Here is a 23,538-nt window from a genome sequence, read left to right on the forward strand (position 1 = left end):
CAATAATACTCACTTATCTACTTTTTAAAGGTGCTGTGAAGATTAAATTCACTTTCTGCCTTTCTTTTAAGCAGCATCTTCTTTCCATACTAATTTTTAGCATGCTATATTTTGATTTAAAGGTCTAATCCAAAGACTTCCATTGAGTTTAGCAGGCTTTAGATCTATCCTAAACAGGATTAAGAGTTATCATTAATTCCATCCCCTTCAACTTTCCCCCCGATATTTGGAAAGAAACAAATACCCTTCTTACTCCCTTGAATTCCTCTAGCTTACATTGATTAGTTTGCTTTTAAAAAAACAAAAACAAACCACAGCACTTTATTTTATATTTGCAAGCTGTAGCTTATTTTGAGTATTCTTCATTGGTTGCTCTCCTCCTTTTCCATTTCCAGTATTGGTTTTCTTTTATCCTTGCAACTTTGAACAGTCAGCTCCTCCTGGCACAACATTGGCAGATGCTTGTTCTTGTATTTTTTTGTTTCAGAAAAACTGTAGCCCATTGTCCCATTCTTCATCCTACTGGAATGTGATACTTTTTAATGCAAAAGTTAGGGTGTGTCATACTATAAAGCACAATTGCCTCCTCTATTGTGTATGAAATTCAATGTATATTCTATCGGTAATTTTTAAAATGTCTTAAAGAATTATTGTTTTGAAATCAGCAGCACTGTTATTGGGTTAAAGCTCTTTTTTTTTAAACTGAGCTGCCAATTTGGATGATAATGTGCCTGCAAAGAACTATAAGCTGGCTACTGAGATTTTTAAAATATCTATTGTAGAAATGCATAATTTATACTAACCTACCTTGAATTATTCATGCATCCAATTTAAATAATTTATTTATGGACTTTATTCATAATAAGTATCATCTGCAATATACATCATGTCAGGAACATCTTCTTTTCTTCCTGCATTAAAAGAATTATTATTTTTAAAACAATACAGCATCAGACTGCTAGACTGTGTATTTTAAAACAGTATATGGCATGAGGTAGATCATCAACATAGATAGTCTTCATAATACATTTTGTTTATTTAAATTGCTTTAAAGTATTAAATAGCTAGAGACGCCTCTGTAAATATTGAAAATAAAATTCTGAAAATACAATGAATATCCATAGAAATGTCTAGAATAGAAATAACATTCTTCACCTCCCAGATACACCTCTCTACATTGAGTTACCCCAGGTTCTTCAACCTATCCTCTCAGCAAAATCCTGAGCAAGTACATGAGTCTTCCAGTACAACTCAAAGCCCAGTAAATCTAGGCTCTATTAAACCAAGTGGGGACAGAGTTCCAGAATCAAGGAGCCCTCCTGGGATATGCCCCAACATCATCCCCACACACCAATAGGTCATTATATCTTTGGTGGTATCACTCAGAGGGAAAAACCGTGCCTACGTTAACCAGGTCTGAGCTAAACCATTTAGGATTTATAAGTGTACGTCAAAACCAACACCTTAAATTCCAGTCAGAAACTAAACAAAAGCCAGTAGAGACTATGGTACACTGATGTGATGTGCTGTCTGCATGAAGCACTGTTTACAAATCAAGCAGAGACATTCTGCACCAACTTAAGTTTCTTGTTGGTCCCAAAGTTCCATGATGTAGAGTTCATTACAGTAGTCTAGCCTTGAGGTGACAAAGACATGGATAACTGTAGCAAGGCCTCCATCCTAAAGCATCCTCTTTTCAGAATGGACAGATGGAAACAAGCACTTTTGGCCCAAGTTGCTGCCTGAGTAATCCAGAAGCAAATGAGAACCTAACATGAGCCCCACATTTTTAATAATATGTGCAAAACAGGAGGCAGTCTCCTTCAAATGGAGTACTGATATAGCCTCTGTAATCTGGGTGGAACTCATTAACATTACCTTAATCTTGGCTGGGTTTGGTATAATCCAATCCCCAACCCTAGTGACACCGAATAAGTCATTCCACAGCACCAGCTGTGTCAGACAAGAAGAGAGAGAACTGTAGTTTATTATTATACAGAAGACACTGCGATCCATGTCTCTTCACTAGCCCTCATGCACTCTTTGAACAGGAGGAATGTCAAGACAGAGCCCAGGGGCATTTCCTAAGTGGAGGTCCTCATGACAGATGGGTGACTCAGCCCCACAGCACCCTGAGGGATATCTCCGAAAAAATACATTTCAAAGAGGGACTTCATCTATAAAAAGCCTCATACTCGGTGGCATTGAAGGCAGCTGATGAATAACGTGGACATTGATCTTTATCCATCATAAGATCATCGAACACTTCAACTCAAAACAGTTTCTGTAGAATACCCAGATCTGAATCCAGATTGGTTGAGTTTAAGGAAATTTATGGGGCAGAGATTCTCAGTTGCTTATAGCAAACTTCTTGTCAATTTTCCCCGGAAAGGGTCAGTTTGCCAAAGGTTGACAAAATTCTTCACATCAAGAGGTGGTTTCCTACAACCTTTAAACTAACAAAAATGTGAAACATTTTTTTAATAGAAAGGCTTTTGTTTGGTTGGTTGGTTTTTTTTTAACTGTACTCCTTTCAGTGTAGTATCAATGGAAACTGATAAAACACTGGGAAGGATACCGGCAGGGGATGTTTGGAACCACAGTTAATCTGATAATTTCTGATAGCTGGGGAATAAAAGGAGCCAGTCATAATAAGGTCAGATTCAGTAACACCTCTTGCTCATCTTGAATGAACTGAAAAAGCTCCACACTGTAAAGACTGGGTGAAAGTGATTGAAGGCCCTACAGCCAGTACTGACTTCTTCGGAGGAGACGGAAAAAACATTATTTTCTTTACTAACTTTATTAGTGGAACAGGAATCTTGTAAGAGGAAAGAATGTCACTGCTAGGGATAGATAATAGCTGACTTTGCCCTGCTTTCCTTCATAGTTTGAGTAGGAGGTCAAAAACCCTAGCAGGTCACCACAATTCAAGAGACTGTAGTCCTAGAAAGAAAGGAGGTGGCACCATAGAAGAAATGCTTGATGGTCACAGAAGCTTCAGGACAAAGGAAACCTGTATTTTCAGTATGGCCTTTTGGGTTTCATTTAGGAGCTAGCATGTCTAAATGTTCTGCAAAGGCGGTCAGCTACAGCATAGACACTGTTGGGAGATGGTGGAAAGAGCTGTCTCAGGAGCACAATGTCTCTTTTGTCTGGTTTTTGTTTTTTAATTCTCTCTCTTAACTAGGAGTCTGAAGGGAAAGTCTAACCTGAGGAATATTTAAAGGGGAAATCTTTTTCTCCAAGAACAACTTTGTATTTTCTCATTGCTTGCCATCCTGTTCTGCAAAGCATTGTGGGAGCTGGACCATTATTAATCCCTGCTCAAAAATAAATTGAAACAATTTTAATTGTGCTGGGGTCAGGGAAGCATCTCTTTGGAATGCTATTGGCAAACAGTCTTATCTTTGAATTCCCCCTACACTCTTGCAATTAAACTACTGAAGTTAATATTTCAAGTATGTAGGCTTTCAGATGAAAAGCCAGATACTCATTCAGTGGCAAAGGTTTGCCTTTTCCGTGGAAAGTTCCCCAGGAATGCATATCCTAATCGTAGTACACTGGTGAGCAACTTCCTTTAAAGAAACAAGGATACATCAATAAGGGTACAAGTTATGTGGAAATATCAAGGTAAATGGAGAGAGTTAATGGGCCAAGTTCTTTCCTTCACTGTATTTGTCAATTATAGCTGTCAGACTACACACTTAGCCCCACTGTGGGTAAGAAGAGACTTTGAGCTTCTCTAAAGTATGCCAGCAGGCAGAAGTCTCCAAGAAACTGTACCAGGTGTGCATAGTGAGAATACAGTTCATTTTGGCCATTCCTCCTATTCCTCAATCCTGGAACTGGGGGCTGTGGGGAAGGTGGCATAGGAGCCAGTTATGCCAGCTCTGTGCCCCCTGGAGACACTCCGTGATGTCCTAAGGAAATCTGCCCTAATTTTTTCAAAACATTTTATTAGAAAACAAAATAAAATAGCTTAGTTTTAAAAAGAAGTTAACTGCCTCTGCCTCACCCCCCTAGTTGCTTCTCTTATGAACTGCTGGACTCAAATGTGACTGTTAAATAGATTTTTTTTCATCAGATCATTATCAGCAATGCAGATAACACCTATTTATTATTCCCAAAGATTCATTGCTGAACTTTTCACACCATTAATCTGTAATGCATAAAAATCACTGTAGGAAGAATCAATGCTTTGCTTGATCAACACCATACAAAACAATATTCACTCTCTGTTCTTGGTCACTTTATCAAGAAAATATTTTACGAGTTCTGGCAATGAGCATCACTTACCATCAAGCATCACTATCTTCTGAAAACTACGAACCTCATTTATTTGTTAGCCCTTTTTGCATGGGAGCCATGAACTCCCGCAGAACAAAACTCCAAGTAATTTCATAAGATGTTTCATCACTATTTTTCTGACTTTCAACCCAATCCCCCTAGATGAATAGCTACTATTAGCATCCCTAATATTACATGCTGTAGAAACAGTCCAGTTCCATATTAATATTAATATACTCCATGTTATTAACATGGAGAAATATAAGATAAAAGATGTCAAGGAAGTGGTATATCTTATCATTTGTATATGAGTAGTTATTAAAATCTTGTGACGAAGTTTTTACCAGTTTACCTGCGCTATAGTTACTTTATTGTGCTCCAGAGACAGCTGCATTTCAATGCTGATGGAAGTGAATCCTTAATAATTTTCCAATGAAAAGTACAGTACTTTGGCATCCCAGGGGATGAGAGTCACTCTATATATGTAAGTCATTTTGCAGTGGACTGATTTAGGGTTGAGTTGTCCTATAGAGAACCAATAAACTCCAAGAATGGTTAGCTCCTTCCGCCCTGATAAATTAATAAAGTATAGAAGACATTCAGTGACACTGTGTATGATGGGTGCCTGGTGAAGAATATTCTTAAGCACTGCAGCTAAAAATCTGTTGGCTATTGCCCTCAGCTTCTGGCTCTCTCAACTACTGCCAGAACACCTGGTACTTTTTCAGGGCAGCCTTCTTAAAGGCCTTGCACCTGCCTTTCTGGAGCTTCAGCAGAGATCTTTCTTGATGAGATAGGAGCAAGATCTGAGCAGTCAGCCTGACCTTCATTTTGAAAAAAAGGTGTAGAAAAGTACACCAGCACCTGGAGACATATGACGTTTCCTAGGGAATTCAGCCTCTTCTCACACTCAACCTAAATGCCTTAAAAACTCTCCCAGTAAGTGCTGCTTCAGAGAAAAGACCCAGGGTGTCTGGAAGAAGTACCCAAGCGGTGGTGCAACAGCAGTATAAAAGTGAACATGTGGTAAAGCTGCACCCAAAAGAGGATGGCTTTGTCTGAACGCACTGGTAGTTACACCAGTGTTATTCCACCTTTTCAGTTACCAGATATTCAGTTGTCTAGCACAGACACAGCCTGTCAAGGTTCCTCCCCCACTCTGAACTCTAGGGTACAGATGTGGGGACCTGCAGGAAAGACCCCCTAAGCTTATTCTTACCAGCTTAGGTTAAAACTTTCCTAAAGTACAAATTTTGCCTTGTCCTTGAACCCTATGCTGCCACCACCAAGCATGTTATATATAAACAACAGGGAAAGAGCCCACTTGGAGACGTCTTCCCCCAAAATATCCCCCCAAGCCCTACACCCCCTTTCCTGGGGAAGGCTTGATAAAAATCCTCACCAATTTGTAGAGGTGAACATAGACCCAAACCCTTGGATCTTAAGAACAATGAAAAATCAATCAGGTTCTTAAAAGAAGAATTTTAATTAAAGAAAAGGTAAAAGAATCACCTCTGTAAAATCAGGATGGTAAATACCTTACAGGGTAATCAGATTCAAAACATAGAGAATCCCTCTAGGCAAAACCTTAAGTTACAAAAAGACACAAAACAGGAATATACATTCCCTCCAGCACAACTTATTTTACCAGCCATTAAACAAAAGGAAATCTAACACATTTCTAGCTAGATTACTTCCTAACTTAACAGAAGTTCTGAGGCTGCCTTCCTGATCTGTTCCCGGCAAAAGCATCACACAGACAGAAAAACCCTTTGTTCCCCCCCGCCTCCAGATTTGAAAGTATCTTGTCCTCTCATTGGTCATTTTGGGTCAGGTGCCAGCTAGGTTACCTTAGCTTCTTAACTCTTTACAGGTGAAAGGGTTTTGCCTCTGGCCAGGAGGGATTTTATAGCTCTGTATAGGTGGTTATCCTTCCCTTTATATTTATGACACAGCCCTAGAGCCATTTTCCTTTTCTGCAGTACAGTGGAGGGGGAAGAAGTCAGATTACAAGGAATCAGGAAGTTAAGGCAGTGGAAAGTGATGGTATGCTCAAGCACTTGGACATGTAGGGAAGAAGAAAGTGAAGGTGGTAGTTGGCAGGGGAGGTTTTGTGTTTTAAGATGAGAAGTCAGTGGTCTGTTTGACTTCATAGAGGCAAAGAAGCCAGAAAACACATCACACAGAGAGAAAGAGAGATGATGGAGGGGGAAGGGATTTGGTCAAGGGGACAAGTAGTGGGGTTAGAGCTGGAAAGTATGCAGAAACATCAGCACCAGATGCTTGCTGGAGTAGAGAGGGTGAAGGATGGGGAGAATGTTAGGGTGACAGAGAGAAAGGGAATACGAGATCATGTACCGGATGTTGTCCCTCTTTTCTTTATAAAATGGCTAGAAGTTGGGCATCAGAAAGTTGGGCTCCCATGAAAGACTCCACAAGGCAACAGCAGAAGTTCTAGTTTAGAGAAATTATACACTGTCCTGAGAGAAGGGTCCTTGTCATATAGCCTCTGTGAGGGGACCTGTGACCTAAGAAGAGGAATTCTTCCCTTGCTAGAGCCAAGAGGCCCCCTGACTCCAGAAGACGGTTATGAGTCATGAAGGAAGGGATCTTGGATGTAACAGGAGGTTTGAAGCCTAAGGTTGACTCAGCCCTGCCTCCATCAGGATAGAGATGGTAAGGGGTAGGCCTATTCATGGGATGTTCTGCCTTTGGTGTTGAATAAACTAAGTCCCTGAAGGAGTTCTGTTCAAGATACATGCCTCAGTGGACTTATTAAAACCCTCATTTGGGGAAACTGAGGGAGAGATGCAATGGTGATACTGCACTGGGCTTTCACAGCGTGCTTTAGGGGTGAGAGCCACCATTACATTGGGCAAGAAGAAGGCAGTGGAGAAGTGGAGCATATTAGGAATCAAAGATAAAGAGGCAAAAAGGCTTGTAGGCTTCTCATCTGGAAAAGTCTTACAGATTTAACACACAACTTTGAACCACTCAAATTAATAGAACTTCATAGAATTTAATACAACACTATATTAAGGATACAATTTTATATTTAAATTATGTAGGATAGCTCCAAAAAAGCCTCGGAGGCCACCACACTTCCCCAGCCTCAGGTATAGGGGATTGTGAGGGAGGGGGGAAAAGGGGATGATATTCTCTGGCCAATCTTTGGCCAGCTTAGTGGTCCCCTGGGGACACCTGTGCCAAGCATAAGTTCAGTACAGCTGAGGCTCTAGCTCAGAGACTATGGAGGTGAAAGAGTGATTGCGAAGCAGTTTAATGAAACGTGTATACAAAAAAAAAAGTCGGATATTTACTCTGCCATTCAAGTACAACAAGCACATTCACATATAGGCTAAGGGAATATGAAAGAAAGTACAGAGGAGAAGAAAAAAGGGAGATCACCAGACTTCAGAATGGATTTAGCAACCATGTCCAGCCTGTACATTTTAATGACAGGTTTCAGAGTAACAGCCGTGTTAGTCTGTATTCGCAAAAAGAAAAGGAGTACTTGTGGCACCTTAGAGACTAACCAATTTATTTGAGCATGAGCCACAAGTACTCCTTTTCTTTTTACATTTTAATGCATATTCATAGGCCCCGAACCTGCAAACACTTATGCACGTGTTTAACTTTACTACGGTAGTGAGCACATTAGAGCAATCGGAAATCATAATAGTAAAGTTAAGATCATGAGTGTTTGCAAGATTGGCATCAAGCTGCTTAGAGGACAGTTTTACTGAAGTAGTAGCCGCTCCCCATAGACTTGTAAAATACCACTACTCGCAAATATCTTGGTAATTACATTTAGGTCCAAAGGTGGCAATATGTAATCTCCTTTGGTTTAGAGGACAGAAGTAATTAAGGATTTACTTAAGCCAAGGCCTTAATTGATGTATCTGTACTTACGATATATAGGGCCTGCTCCAAAGCCTATTGAAGTCAATGGAAGGGCATTGATATAAATGGGCTTTCAATCAGCCAGTTAATGTCTTTTTAACATTAAAATCTGTCCTGCTATACTGAGCATATTCATGCTGAGCATATGAAGTACACAGTTCTGTATGATTTAACTGGCCTTTTTGAATGCTAACAACCTTTTAGACTCTCGTTTGCTCATTAATGAGCAAAAGAGTCCTACTCAAAATCTAGGAGTTGCACCATAGAAATACAGATGATTATCCTCTAGGAAGAGCAGTACAGCAGGTTACAAAAATGGGAAGAATTTTTCAGTCATTTTAACAAAAATATTGTCCCTTTTTTGTCAAACTTTTCGGAATTTGAAAATGTTTAGCACTAATGATTCTGGAAACTGCTAAACCAGGGGTGGCTAACCTGAGCCGGAGAAGGAGCCAGAATTTACCAATGTACATTGCCAAAGAGCCACAGTAATACATCAGCAGCCCGCCATCAGCTCCCCAGCTAGTGCCTCCTGCCCACCGGCAGCCCCGCCAATCAGCGCCTCCCACTCCCTTCCCTCACCTCCCGATCAGCTGTTTCATGGCGTGCAGAAAGCTCTGGGGCGGGGGGAGAAGCAGGGCCACTGCAGACTGAGGGGAGGGCGTGGGAAGGGGTGCAGTGGGGGCAGGGCCTGTGGCAGAGCCAGGTGTTGAGTAGTGTGCACCCCCAGCACACTGGACAGTTGGCACCTGTAGCAGTTGGTGCCTATACAAGGAGCCACATATTAACTTCTGAAGAGCCGCATGTGGCTCCGGAGTCGCAGGTTGGCCACCCCTGTGCTAAACCAACCATGGCCAATGGCTCTGGGATTGTATTGCCTGGTGATCATCAATACACAAACCCAGCAGCTAGAGTTAAAGCATAATTTGAAACTGTCTGATATTCAAAAATCCTCTTTTTGACTTGGACTTACATTAAAGAAGATTAGTGTAAAGTAGGACAATATCCTGCAAGGAAATGGTTTTATCAGGAAATGTAGATATGAATATTGCATCAGGTTTCCCCTTTGTATATTCTCAATCTTCAAACTAACACAAGCCTCTAGAAATGGACACATTTTTCCTAGGAAAAATGTAACGCTGCACATGTGTATTGTCATGCTCTGAAAGGTAATATACTTGGCACTATAATTAAATCTAGGGCCACAGTTCATGCAAATCAGCATAGTTTGAATCTGGTCCTTGTGACAATTCACAATTCACAAATCTTTTTCATAGGGAGAAATATTATCTTTAAATAACATGTCACTTATGTCAATGGGAGAACAGTTGGAGCAATGCTGAGCACTTTTGAAAATTTCACCTTACACATTTTCTCTCTATATTTTCTCTCTTGATTAATATTAAAAAACTAAAACATTTAGGGGAAAAAAACAAGTGGAGAACAAGGAGAATTCTTGTCAGTTGAAGAATGTGCAAGATAACCTGGGTTTCTAATTCCTTCTAGAATGGTTTCTGGTGTCTGCTATAGGTAGGGTTTTTTGGAGAAAAAGATTGTTTCCAGTATTTTCAGATAATCGGGCTGATTTTTAAAATTGTGTGCATGCAACTGTGCACCTAATTTGCTCATGCAGTTCAAATTGTGCATGCATGTGATGAGCTGTGCTGTTAAGTCACATCAATAATTACGCACTTTGTCTGCACAGTGTGTTTTCATTTACAAATTAGACATGCTATGTCTCGTGCTTCAGGACTCGCCCAAGTTCATACATTGAGTCAACAGCAGAGTCGGGATATAATCCATAATTCATGACTCACAATCTCATGCTATAAGCAATAAAAATGATTCAGTTCTAACATTATGGCAGTACAACAATATTTTGGTGCTGTAACAAGCTTTCCCATAAATTATCAGAGTAGATTGTGAATCCAGGAGTGAGTGAGAGAGTGTGCTATTAATTTAACTACATTTTGTTTGGCTAATCACATTTTTTCTCACATTGTTAGTAAAGCAGTTTGTAAATCTGAGATACCTAGAAACATCTCTATATGTACAAATGTGTTCAGATATGATTCTAATGAATAGCTGAGATTTGCTGCTTTAAGTTTCAATCCCACGAAGACCATTGCAGGGACAGACCCTTATCTCTGTGTGGGTCAGTTTCTAGGATCAGAGTCTCAGAATCATAGAAATACAGGTTTAGATGGGACCTCAACAGGTCATCTAGTCCAGTCCCCCAGGTTGAGGCATGACATGTATATCTAGACCATCCCTGACAGGTTCTTGTCTAACCTGTTCTTAAAAATCTCAAATGATGGGGATTCCACAGTCACCCGTGGTGACTTATTCCTCTACTTAACTGTCCTTATAGTTAGGAAAAAAAAATCTCAATATCTAACCTAAATCTCCCTTGCTGTGGATTAAGTCCATTACTTTTGGACGTGGAGAACAATTGATCACCATCCTTTTTATAACCACACTTAATATATTAGAAGACTTATCAGGTTTCCTCCTCAGTCTCCAAGAGTTCTTGAAGATAATCTTTAATGGTTCTGAGATTGCTTCGGCTAGTTCCTTAAATACCCTGGGATTAAGTCTGTCTTGAATACATTTAATTTATCTAAAGGATTATTTGTTTTCTTTAACCTGTTCTTTCCCTATTCTTGCTTGTGTTCATTCCCCCTCATTAATTGTTTAAGCATCTGTCAGATTTAACTTTTTTAGAGAAGATTGAAGCAAAAAAAGGCATTAAACACCTTAGTCTTCTTGGTATTGTCTACTATTAGCTCTCCCTTCTCTCGCTTCTACTGTATTTATAGAATCTCTTCTTAGTGCCTTTTATGTCCCTTGCTAGCTGTATCTCATTTTATGCCTTAGCCTTTCTGATTTTGTCCCTTCATGCTTATGCTATTCCTTTATAACCATAATTAGCAATTTGGCCATGTTTCCAGATTTTGTAGAATTCCTTTTCAATTTTCAGGCAATTAAAGAGCTCCTGATGGAATCTTGTTAGTCTCTTAACAGTCTTCCTTCCTTTCCTTCCCGTGGGGATAGTTTGCTGTTGTGCCTTTAATATTGTCTCTTGGAGAAACTGCCAGCTTTCCTGAACTTCTTTTTCCCCTTAGGGTATGTCTACACAGCAAAAAATAACCTGTGCCAGCTGACTTGGGCTTGCGTAGCTTGGGCTGCAGGACTGTTTCATTGCTGTGTAGACTTCTGGGCTTGGGCTGCAGCCTGAGCTCTAGGACCCTCCCACTCCCTGAGTGCAAGAGCCTGGGCTCTAGTTTTCTAGGAAGGTCCTTTTTATATCCATACTAATCAACTTGTTAATATTAGTTCACAGATCATTCATCACTTATTCTTCAATGGTATTGTTATAGCATACTGCAAAACTAGATAGTGTTAAAAAGATAAAAATATAATATTTTAATAGCATTAGTGTAATCAGTAAAGTGGCTGAACTACTTATAGCAAACAAATTTATTTGTTCAATATATATTTTTTAATTTTTTCATTTGTCCGTGAATAAGTCCCAATTGCCGCAGATGTGTTCATTGTTCAATATTATTTAACAAATTATTCACTGTTGTTTGGAGCTTTCTATAGGGCAAATTCTCTGCTGGTGACTTCAATGGGAGTTCAGTCTATTTACAAGAGCAGAAAATTTTGCTCTACATTCATAATCAGCTTAGACACTTAGGTCGCATATGTTTCTGATACTTTATTGAATGAGCAGAACTCTTAGCGTCATGTCTCTGATACAAATACAACTACAAATTTAAAATGAGCTTTCTGCAACTATTTAAAAATCTTGTGTAAAGTCTGATATTTTGGCAAACTTGTATTCCATGAAAGGAGCACAAGGGAAAGTAAATGAATGAACATCCATGAATAATTGCTTTTTGCAGTACTTGTCCAGTTTTTGTAATTCCAGTGGTTGCACTTAACATTTATCTGCAAGAATGAAACACACACATATAGGGTCTGATCCAAAGCTCATTGAAGTCAATGGGACTTTGTATAAGGAGAATCTTGGTAGAACTGGTAAAATCTCCCAAACCTGTGGAAAATCTATGACCACTAGACATATGATTATAAAGTCTACTTTCCCATAAAATGGTATTATGCCTAATGATTTTCCTAATTTTCCAAACTTCTTGTAAAATTATGACATTTTTATCTGACCATATGTCTGTCCTATATAAATAGCACGTGAATATTGTATATTCAGTCCCACAACATGGAAGATAAGTACAATTCTATCATATTTTTCCTATATAATATGATGGATTAAAGCAAGACAGTAGAATCTCTCAAATGCACAAAGTACATTTATAGGTATGATAATGTCATTAGCATTGTAAATTTGGCTTTATTCATTGAAATATTATTAATGTTTTCAAAGAATTTGCACAGATCCTGATTCTGAAATCACATATTCATGAGATGCATGCTGAATATGCAAACAGAGGAAAACAAGGAGATTAAGAATGCACTGGCCTCTAGCATTTTATTAAATTCATACCCCATGGTCAGGCCATTCATTTCTGTCTCTAAACACAGACAGAGCAGAGTTACAAGTACAATTTGTCTTGTTGGATGTTTAATCAATTTTAGAATCCATAGGTGGCTTCAAAATCTGTCTCCTCTGACCGCGTTACTGCAGCAATACAGATCGAGATTGTCACCTTTACTCACACTGTGTAATACCTTACTCCATAAGCTCTGCTATTGAAATGAATGGGTTATCTGTGCATTTTTCATTTGGCATTGTGTAAAACTAAAGATTTGGAGTTATCAATTCATTGAGTACTGGATAATATTTCCACATCAATAGCATTATGATACTTCTCTCACCATTTAATCACTAAGGCAATATCATTTATAGACCTAATAGGATCATATCCTGGTCCCTGCTCAGGAAGATTGTCACCTGAGGATGCTCCTAGAGTGCAGTTCCACCATGAGTCACTAGGACATCTTCCATCACAGCCCCAGTACAGGAGGCATAGCAGAGGAAGAATGTTATGTTCGTGGCATACAAACAGAAAAGTTGGATAAAACCTAGGGCTGTCAAGCGATTACAAAAATTAATCACAATTAATTGTACTGTTAAACAATATTAGAATATCATTTATTTCAATATTTATTGGGGTTCCTATATTTTCAAAGATAGGTTTGGGGCTTCATCCCAACTTGGGGCATGGAGCTCCAGTCCAGCTTAGGGCATGGGGTTTCAGTCCCCACCCCGCTGCCCACACTGCTGCAGGCTGGGGCTTCCCTCCCCATCCACAGGTATGCAATTAACACATTCATTTTGTTTTCAGTTAATTGCAGGCATTAACTGTGATTAATTGACAACCCTAATAACATAAAATACTTTTGCTGGAAGTTGGCAATGTAACACTACTTTATTGTTTAGAATTCAGAATGGTAACACACAAGAACCCAAAACCAGAGAGAGACAAATCCAGCTGCTCCCTAAAATAGAGAGGCACAACTCACTCTATCTTACTGTTGTCTGGCTCTTTGCAGCCACACTCTGATCACAGTTTTCCCTACAGATCCCCCTAGACTGCAAGCAGGACCGGGAAAATCCCCTGAATATTTAAAACAATAGCTTACCATTTTAATAGTTTTCAATACACCATATGAAAGGAGCACAGCAAAGGCCTCCCAGAATTCCTTTGCTTCAGGAATAGCCCCTTAATCAGGGGCAGCCAGGCCTACGGTAGCACAGCCTTCTAGCTTCTCCAAGTTATGACCAGCCTCTGGTTTGCTCCAGGAAAAAAAGGAGTTTAAAGATGTTGTCCCTCATTCATCTTGCACTGAGCACATCTCACCAGAACTGGAGGATCTGGCCCTTTGCACCTCACACTCCACTGCTAAATATGTTAGGGACTCTTTCACACTAGTTCAGAGAGAATGAATGGTGGGTGTAAGACACTACCACTGGTGTAACTGAGTGGAGAACACTAATTTACTAGTGTTCTACATTGATTTTGCACAGGTAGAAAGGACTACAGAAGGTGCAAGGCAAAGGAGAGTCAGACATTTATAATATTCCATCCATATATGTCCTTACAACATTACAGATATTTATGCAGTGATGCTGCCATGTATTTTTCAGAAGCTCTGTCTTCTTGCTGGCAAGATATTTCACTATGCATAATAAGTCAACAAAAAATGAATTTGTCAACATTTTAATATCCAAGTGTATTCATTACTAAGTTTACTGATGAGAACAGATAAAATTTGTGAGGAAAATTTATCTGAGAAGTAAAAAAAGTTATTAGCTAATAAAACAACTTATGTCTTGTTATATTAACATCATCTTAAAGTTATCACTGACAAGTCTCTTATACAGTTTTCCCTATCTTCGCTATCAAAGATTATCCAAATTCTCAACAAGATATTATGTGATTATACTTGACTGTTATCTGTAGTTTATCTCCTTGGATTTCATTTTTCCTTTATACTAAATATTCTTTTTGATTTGCATTAGATGACAGTATGGGTAGAATTAATGAAAGTATCTTGAGGAAGGCAAGAAAGCAGCATGTCAATCATTGGTGCCTGATTTGAGCATTAGGAGATCCTAAAAATATTGAATTTGTCAAAGCTTAAGAAAATAAAGTAATCCATTAATAGTAAATCAGTGCACAAATATTGTAAGCAAATGGTTAGTAACTAGAAGTTATAAAGAATCTTTGTTGACAATAGGAATACATTGACTAATAACTGAACTTTAAATTATATAGTAACGCTACATTTAAATAGTTTCTTGGGAAACTGTTGTATAACAATACCAATTTGGGATCTAAAGTTATTATGTTTGACTATATCTCACACAATTTCTATCTCTGTCTAAGCCAGGCCAGTTAAAAACGGGAACAGTATTCCCAAATTACTCCTATAATGAATTCTGATACCATTTGAACCTTGTGGCTACCAATTCCCTCATAAATGCTGTATAATTCATTTAAAACTTTATCTAGGGAAGTGGCTTACTAATCAAAAGTGTATTCAACACTCATTATGTTTTCATTTAGATTTGATGGCAAGAAATGTGGGCATCCCACAGGCAATGCAGTGTGCTAAGCTGTTCTTCTGCTTCATTTCCTGTCAAATATTTAGCTGTTTCTTAAAGGTAATGACTGCATTCTTAGAACAACATGCTGCTTAGGGGCATTTTTTTTGATTGAATAGCAAAATTATTCTCATTTTGTGTGAAAGATTCTCCACAATTGAATGTGATAATTCTGTTCATATTAATATAATTAAAGCAGTTTGGTATCAGTGTTTGAGTAAATAATGAGTAATTAGAAAAAACATTTTGAAATCTTGGTTTCATTTTTCAAATCTTTCATAATTATCTTTCAGAAATATGGGCTAATAATGAAAGAAACAGTTTTTGCAAGGTTTGTATAACTACAGGTATCCACCTGGAAATGTATTGCAACTCCAACGTTATCACCAAAGATCTATCCATCCTCCATATACGTCTAGTCCCAGGTGCAAAAGTGCCACAGAACTGAACTGACTCTGCACTTTTTATTCAAGTTTTATAAGTTTGGCGAACTAAGAAAAAACAAACATACCCTTGTGTCTGCATCTTCGTGTCTTGAATTGTGTTGTGATAGCATTTTCCAGACCAAAGGAATATGGAATACCATCCAGACTTTGAGTGGCTTTGAAATTTGCCTATCAGTACTTTCCATTTATCTTCACTGAAATAAACTGGGTTTACCAATAGACAGAACACAGGCCATTCTCTGAGAGAGGGGTGGCCACAGTAACAGAGAGCTGAATGATGACTGAGTTCATTGACTGAGAGAACTGGTTGGAAGGGAGTGATAGCAGAGATGGCTCCTCTGAGTAGGGTATGCAGAAAAATGACTCCACTAAGCGCAGGCTAGGCCTGTGAGGAGGAAAATTACTTCTAGTGAAGGAGAGACCATGGCACGAAAGAACTGATCTTTCTTTCTTGGCACAGTCTATATAAAAGACACAGTACAAAATAATTATAGTTTCTCTTCTATTCTGAATGAATTCCATTCAGCAACATTACTTTTATATATTTTTATATTACAGCCAATTTTTCAAAGTTGCTTCTATCTCATCTCTGAATTTAGATATACAACTGTTTTTATACATCTTCTCTATGTATGCCTGAATGTAACAGAAGGGAATGAGGGGACTGGGAGCAGTGGTGGGGTGTCTCTGAGTTCAGGTGAGAAGCCAGGAGGATATGGGCTGGGTAAGGAAACTGGGACTGAGTACCAATGGGGGTAGGGAGGAAGAAGGGGAAGGATGAGGGAGGCAGGTGCAGGGGAACTGAGATCTGATGAGATGCTCGGGTGTGGGATAGAACTGGGAATGGCTGGACAAAGAGACAGACAAGGAGCTGGGGGATGGGGACTCTGAATTTGGATGAGGAGCCTAGGAGGGAAATGGGAGCCAGTTGGGGTGGGGAATATGAATGGGTTGGGGGTTATGACTGGAGGTCAGGGCAGGGGAATGAGAAACAGATTGGATAAAGATCCAGGAGGGGGGACCTGGTCAATGAGACTAGGAATGTGAGTTGATGGGGAGTTCTGAGGGCTGAGCCTATGAGTTACTGGGCAAGGAGATTGCAACTGGCATGAGAAGACTGAAGAGTGGAGACTGGCTAGGTGAAGGGAATGGCATGAGGAGTCAGGACTGAGGAAGAGACAGGACTAGGAAAGTTACAGGGTGGGCAGGATAGGGCAGAAGGCATCAAGCTTGTGGGAAACAGGCAGAAATTAATGCTGGCATCACCTACATTTTGAGTGCTTGACTTTGTAACCTTAATGTTCTTTTAACATAGTTTGTGCGTGTGTAATATGTACCTAAGTTGCATACAACATAACTAAGGACCCTCATTAGGTTATTCAAGTAAGGAACCTACTCAAGCGAGGTGAATGGGCAACACCATGGAAAGTTTAAATTATTCATGTCGTTTAGTGTTCAAAAATAACTATACCAAATTAGGAATGGCAGATGGGTGTCACTAGATAGTGCAGTGGAGATCTCAGCTCAGTGTGCCGCTGCAGTAAAAAAGGCTAACACAATGTTAGCAAGCATAAGGAATGGAATGGGGAAAAATAAGGAATATACTATAATGCAATTATGTAAATCAATGGGGCAGCCTCATCTGGAATACAGTGTGCAACACTGGTCACCCCATCTCAAAAGAGGATATTGCAGAATTAGAGGGGGTTCAGAAAAGGACAATGAAGATGATTAAAACATGAAAAAAAACTGGGATTATTGATTTTAGAAAGGAAATGAATTGTAAGGGGATACAATAAAATAATGAATAACACAGAGACAGTATAGTGTGGGCTGCTGTTTTCCTTGGGTGATAAGACAAGAACAAGAGGACAGTTTAATTCAATTTAAAGGTGGCAAATTCCAAACTGATACAAGGAAATACTACTTCACATAAGACCATGGAACTGATTGCCACCAGCTATTGTTGAATCTAAAATTTAGCAAGATCCAAAAAGAGAGTGGACATTTATATGGATAAAAATATCCAAAGTTATCATAGTTGTTGTTAACTAAGGGTGGTTAAAAAAATAATTTGAATCAAAATGTTCTATAGGTAAAGATTTTGGCAGAATTTTGTTGGGGAAAACTGAAACAAAACATCTCATTTCAGATTGATGTTATTCTGTGTCTGCGTGAGTCACCTCAATGTCTCAAGCTAGGTGTAGTTCTGGGTCTTTCATGCCCATATTCTCCTGTTAGGACCCTTCTCCCATGCTAGACTATATCTCTCATGATGCACCATGGCTAGGTAACAGGAAGAGACCACCACAGTGCAAGTGTTATATAACCCCTTTTCCCCTCCTCTTTTCTTCTTAAACTTAATGTCGCCACACCAAGTCAACACGGTGAGGGAATAACTCATGCTTTTCTAAATTGGGTATAAGCCAAATTCAAATCTGCACAACTGACAATTTTTGACTTTTGCTCTCAATACCTAGCTGTGGAGGAGCAGTCCGTAAACTAGGGCTCAACAGTAACAAGTATTCAGCTGCAGTGTAGTCTTAATCCTGGTCATGTGTCTTCAACCTTGGTAACTCAAGCACAGGGCTCGGTCACAGCTGTTCCTTGGCCCAGACCACAAAGGGAGCAGCAGCTTTCAGTTTTAGCTCATAGCCCGAAATGGAGTCCACCACCATGACCCCACCAAAGCAGCCTCTCCCCCTGGAAGCTCAGTCCAGTTCCTGAGGGTACCCACCACTGCCTCATGGGATTTCTAGTGGGTCAAGGCCAGCATACAGTACATAGAGGTATTTTGATTAAACAGACCTCAGACACGGTTCAGAGACTCCTCTAATAGGGCCTACAGTTAAAATATTGACATTTCCTTCAGGATCGAAATTTAATTTTTCAGTCCACTCTAATCTGACAAATGTTGGAAGGTATATGAAAGCTCATGCTTCAGGATTTAAGACAATGTCTAACTATTAGGGATTAGGAGGAAACCTAGTGTGGAGAGCAGACTATTCTACATACACCTAATGGAAATTTTGTTCACCTTCCTCTAGCTGGCCACTGTGAGAAACAGGATACTGGACTAGATAGATCACAGGTCTGATCCAGTCCGGCAATTCTTATGTTACTATGGTACAAATTTTACCAGAGATTTTGACAAATTTACATGTTCAAAGGAACATAGCTTTAAAGATAATAAATATGATGAATACACACAATACACATCTTGTCACTGTATTTAAATAGAATTTCAGCAGAGATATTTTAAGATATAAATTATAGCTGAAAAGTATTATTAGCATAGGAGGTATATTCTAATTATATACTAGTCACTTCCCTTCCTAAATTGTTATGAAGTGTCTCTGACAGCTGAGATTTCCTCCACAGAAGTATTTCCATGTCAGTGTTTGCTGAAAGTTGAAGTCTTTCTGATAAGGAGCAATGCAAAATTTCCCAAAAATATGTTTTCAATTTTAAAAGAAATTTGTATCCAATTTGTATTATTTTTATGTATGTTCTAGGAAATGAGTTAACATTTGCCAGTAAAGTGGTATTTAAGAATACTAGTGAAAAGCAAATTTTCAATTCAAACTTCACACTGGAAATTCAATTCTAAGTGGTATGCTCATTCAACCAGGAAACGAAAAAATTCTGTGTGACATGTATTTCCAATACAAACAGCCCAAATTCTGAATAATGAATATGTGCAACAAATGGCTAAGAATCTTCAGAGCAAAAATTATTCACAGAAATGATTTAGTGAATAATGAATACATTGGAGCAAATAACAATCCATTCATGGACAATTCACTAACAGAAAAGGCGATGAAATTTGATAAATAAATGATTTGTTATGAATTATTCATCTGACTCAGTTCCTGCAAATAAAAAGACATATTTTTTCTCCATTACACCCATGTAAGGCTGGATTACCTCCACTGACTACCTAGCTATATCTATCTGTCTATTCTATTCTACAAATAGGTACCATAGAAATATCTATCTAGAACAAACACCATCGTGTCTGAGTTAGTAATAGTGTATGGGCTAGTCAAATCGATATGAATTTGGACTGGCTGAGAATCCCAGGCTGCATTTCTATTTCACTTACTATCTGAGGTTCTGAATGTACTTTACAAATATTAATGAATGAAACCTCGCCAGCCTTGTCAGGTAGAAAATCACTCCTAGATCTTAAGCCAGAAGAGCCCATTAGATCATCTAGCCTGACCCCCAAGCCACAGGATTTTATCCAATTATTCCTCTATTGAGCCCAATAACTTTTGTGTTTCACTAAAAAAAACCCCAAATATATCTTAATCATAGAATCATAGAATATCAGGGTTGGAAGGGACCTCAGGAGGTCATCTAGTCCACCCCCCTGCTCAAAAGCAGGACCCATACCCAATTAAATCATCCCAGCCAGGGCTTTGTCAAGCCTGACCTTAAAAACTTCTAAGGAAGGAGATTCCACCACCTCCCTAGGCAACGCATTCCAGTGTTTCACCACGCTCCTAGTGAAAAAGTTTTTCCTAATATCCAACCTAAACCTCCCCCACTGCAACTTGAGACCATTACTCCTTGTCCTGTCCTCTTCCACCACTGAGAATAGTCTAGAACCATCCTCTCTGGAACTACCTCTCACGTAGTTGAAAGCAGCTATCAAATCCCCCCTCAGTCTTCTCTTCTGCAGACTAAACAATCCCAGTTCCCTCAGCCTCTCCTCATAACTCATGTGTTCCAGACCCCTAATCATTTTTGTTGCCCTTCGCTGGACTCTCTCCAATTTATCCACATCCTTCTTGTAGTGTTGGGCCCAAAACTGGACACAGTACTCCAGATGAGGCCTCACCAATGTCGAATAGAGGGGGACGATCACGTCCCTCGATCTGCTCGCTATGCCCCTACTTATACATCCCAAAATGCCATTGGCCTTCTTGGCAACAAGGGCACACTGCTGGCTCATATCCAGCTTCTCGTCCACTGTCACCCCTAGGTCCTTTTCCACAGAACTGCTGCCTAGCCATTCATCTTATTATCCTCATTAAAAAAGAAAGAGAGAGATGGGAAAACTGAAAAAGACAGGCTAAGTTACTTGATGAAGGCTACAAAATGAACCTCCAGAAACGTTGTGAATGTTATCCAGTTTTCAATTTAGGGGTTTAACCACAAGACCATACCTGCTCCCCAAAATTTCCAGGCACCTGAGGGCTGCACTGCATTTGCATTAAATGGAGCAGACTGAAGCTAAACTCCTATTCAGTGCAGGCGTGTGATCCACTGAACCTTTGGGGTCCAGCAAGCAAGATTTGGCATTATATGTTAAAACCTGTAAACTCAGCAAGATGAAATTCCATATTAAAAATGAGTGTGATCACAGATTGCAAATACAAATTTGGTGGTCATATTTGGTTTCAGACCACGCTGTGGATACACCTGCAGTATATATATATACACACAATGTTATCAAGGTTCACAAGATCAGGTAAATTTACAGAATTCATTTGTTGGCTCAAAAAAAAAAAAAGCAGAAATTGGTCTGTAGACCTTCAGAAATCTACACATTTCATGTAAAATTCGTGCAAATGTCATGCTTGATTCAAACAACTTCAAAGCTTGTGAATGGTATGCTGTTGTATAATATAACTTTCCATACTCTCTGTATAGCTATTCAGAGAGTACATGAAGTGTCAGCAAGAGTGTTTAAAGACACTATGTACAGTGATATAAAGGTTTATATTATGAAAGCATTTATACATTAATAACACTTCAGTTGCAGGGTATCCACCATACTAATAGCAAACTATTATCAAATGATGGATTTTCTAGAATGCCATTAAAAGAAAAATTCAAAGGTGAACTGGGGGGCAGATGAGATAAACACGTACAGTTTCTGTCACTTTTCAGTCCTCTCTGTTTTTGGATCTAAAGAGATAATCATGAATCTTTCCTCCATTGAATAAAAAAATTAAAACCAAAACACACTCCCACATGCATGCACGCACACACACCACTGATTCAGCTCTGATACAAGTTTGAAACCAGAATATCATCTGCAAATCATTTCTCCCGTGTCTGCACATTACTGCAACTAAATCAAATATGCTTCCTGGAAAGCCTGCCTTCAGAAATCTAGGATATGTTATTTATGTGATTTCACATTTAAATATATTTAGGATGAGATTCAAAAAAAATATTTTGTCTATTTCTCTGGGATTAATGGTTTATAAACAACTAGTCTAAAGTGCACACTCCTCCTTTACTGTCTTTGCATAAATTACCCTGCCATGCGATTCATCAACTATTTTTTCTCCACTTGGGAGTGATTAGTTCATTTATACAACACAGGGGGTGTCACTCCAACAGCTACTAAGCCATAGTGATGCTAAATGATGGCAAGCTACCGAGTGACAAATTGGGAGAGAGATCTGAATATTCACACACTCATTTTAAATATAAAATAGATCCATATTTGAGGGGCTTAAATTTGGGACATCATTAGGACAAGGGTTAGGTGCTGGCATTTTGGTGTGTGAATTCTCTGTATGAGGCCTCTCATTCACTAAATTTGTTTTTTTGGTCACCTAGAAAAGCTATATTCCTAGGAGTGACAGCCACTGGAAGAGGCTGACTGGTTACTTGTGACTTCTTCCCTAAAAATGTCATCCTTCCAGACAGCACTAATTCAGGGCTAGATTCTGCCACATTTACTCACAAACTAATACCTTATTCTGAAAAAGGTCTCAATATGGTGCCAAATAAACATCTTTCCATCTTCTGAGCAGACAACTTTCTTATGACTTGGCCAGCACACCTAACAACTTCCTCCATATAGGCCCCTTCCCCACTATCATCTCCATTTACCATGATTTATGTTCTGTTACTTTCATAGTCGATGTTGAGGTAGTTGTAGGAAAGTTAACAATTGTCACTGAGTGATATGATTCCCACTAAGGCTGCTTAAATGTTCCATGGCAAAGCCAGTGCATTGCAATGGAGAGCTCATTCCTCTCTGAGGATATTGTAAGATGAAAGTTCTTTTTTGTCCCCTTTAGTATTACCAAGATTAATCCAGCAATTATGAACAGTTTTCCACCTGTTGTGTTAGCAAATTGGTGTCTCTTTTTAGAAGAAAATGTGTTTTCTTCTATTATTGCAGCTCTATCTGCTTTTACCTTCTCAACACCTCTTATACAAAAAAAATGCACAAAGCAAATACAATTTAATCATCCTTTTCAGTCATACTTGGCTTTGTACTTTCTTGTTCAAAATCAGACTGGAAATGGAGATGCCAGAATGCCATAAAAGAGGCTGATCTCAGAAAATCTGCTTCCTAATGAGAAGCAAGAGGCACCAGGTAGTTCATTAAGAAGTATGTTCTTGAATATTTCCAGTCCCGTCTTGCAGACCAAATGGTTCAAATAATTTGGGCAAGCACTCAGTCTTGTGTGTGTTTTTGAGCTACATCCATGAATAGTACCTTACAATAGATGTTTAGGCTGGGAAAAGTTTTCTCAAGGGGTCTACTACAACTCTCTGTATCATGCAGGATATTTTTCTACGTTATTCCCCCTAGTGTACAGTCTTATCAATCCTTAAATACTTCCAGTGAAAATGCCTCCCTTGGAAATCTGTTCTAATGCTTAAAAGCTCTAAAACAATTTTTTCCCAGTGTCTGGCCAATTTTCTTTTCTTTTTAGTTTTAGACCATTACTCTTGTTTAACCACTTTCTGATAACCAAAAAAAAAAAAAAAAAAGTGTTTTCTTGATATTGCTTCCTGGAAGGCATTTGCAGAATATCATGTTCGCCCTCA

This window comes from Eretmochelys imbricata, chromosome 4 (assembly GCF_965152235.1).
Source record: "Eretmochelys imbricata isolate rEreImb1 chromosome 4, rEreImb1.hap1, whole genome shotgun sequence".
Classification (NCBI taxonomy): Eukaryota; Metazoa; Chordata; order Testudines; family Cheloniidae; genus Eretmochelys; species Eretmochelys imbricata.